General features: G+C 35.7%; 1 non-coding gene across 1 annotated transcript; it reads right to left on the bottom strand.

Annotated features, from left to right (window-relative positions):
* Positions 1 to 702: 702 nt before the first annotated feature.
* Positions 703 to 829, bottom strand: LOC123289641 (small nucleolar RNA SNORA31). Its single transcript, XR_006533705.1, has one exon. It is a non-coding gene; the product is annotated as a small nucleolar RNA SNORA31 (small nucleolar RNA).
* Positions 830 to 1,049: the final 220 nt, after the last annotated feature.

The raw sequence follows: 1,049 nt of genomic DNA, 5'->3' as shown, positions 1-1,049 counted from the left end.
CTACAGTGAGATATTATGGCTTCCCAAGATCCATTTAGAATGTTAAACATTACTAGTGTATTATGAAAAAACATATTTTAATATATATTAGTGTAAATGCGCTATTGAGGAAGCAAACTGCCACACATTTGTAAAATATCATAGAAAATTTAAAAGCCCGCAGTGGTAGATTCCATGCCTCATTTCAGCATGCCAGCTAAGGCTGTCTCTCAGGTGGTTGCAATTAAGCCATATAATTTGAGTACGTGCTGGAAACGGGAGAGAGAGAGGAAGACAATATAAATTAAAGCTCATGTGTGGATGTTTGTAAAATCAAGTTAGATATCTTACTTACATAGGTCCATGCAATGATCCTTCCCCAGCGAGGTGAGGCTCTGTTTAAGCACTGTGGAGAAATAGGTTTTAAAGCTTGTGGGTTGCCTCTCATTTATTATGATATGATCGTGTTAAGCTAAATGAATGAAGATGATTCTCTTCATGAATTCCATTAGTTAACCCTGAAAAAGTATAGCATGATTACCAGTACATTTGTGATTAAATAAGTCATAGTAATTATCTTTAGCTCTATTTCTTTTTTTGTTGTTGTTTCAACTCAGATTTTAGATTCTTTTTTTCAGTAAAATAGGCTCTTCATGTTTACAAGGTTATTTCTGAATTGCAAAAGTTCTCGTGTTTTTCCCTGTGTTGCCATGTTTTTCTGCTATATTTATTCCCTTATTCAATCTTGGCTGCCACAATTGGACAGACAGAAAGCCCAAGGACACTTTCTGTAGCATCTGAGCAGCAGACAGTTGAGCAGACCTGTTCCAGGTCTGTCAGATAGATGCTTCAATGTTCCTATTTCTTACATCCTGTTTTTTATGCTACACATTTTTGTCACCAAATATTATGGTACTAAGAAAGTATAATTTTCCTATGTATCCTAAGTTTATAATAAGCAAGGGCCATATACGATCATCTTTGCTTCCCTTCCAGGTCAGCAAAATGATAGGTACAGAAAGGATGCGCAAATATTGGTGGAATGAATAAATAATGTAGAGCCTTTTCCC

This window comes from Equus asinus, chromosome 1 (assembly GCF_041296235.1).
Source record: "Equus asinus isolate D_3611 breed Donkey chromosome 1, EquAss-T2T_v2, whole genome shotgun sequence".
Taxonomy (NCBI): domain Eukaryota; kingdom Metazoa; phylum Chordata; class Mammalia; order Perissodactyla; family Equidae; genus Equus; species Equus asinus.
This window is presented reverse-complemented; position numbering and strand designations above follow the sequence as displayed.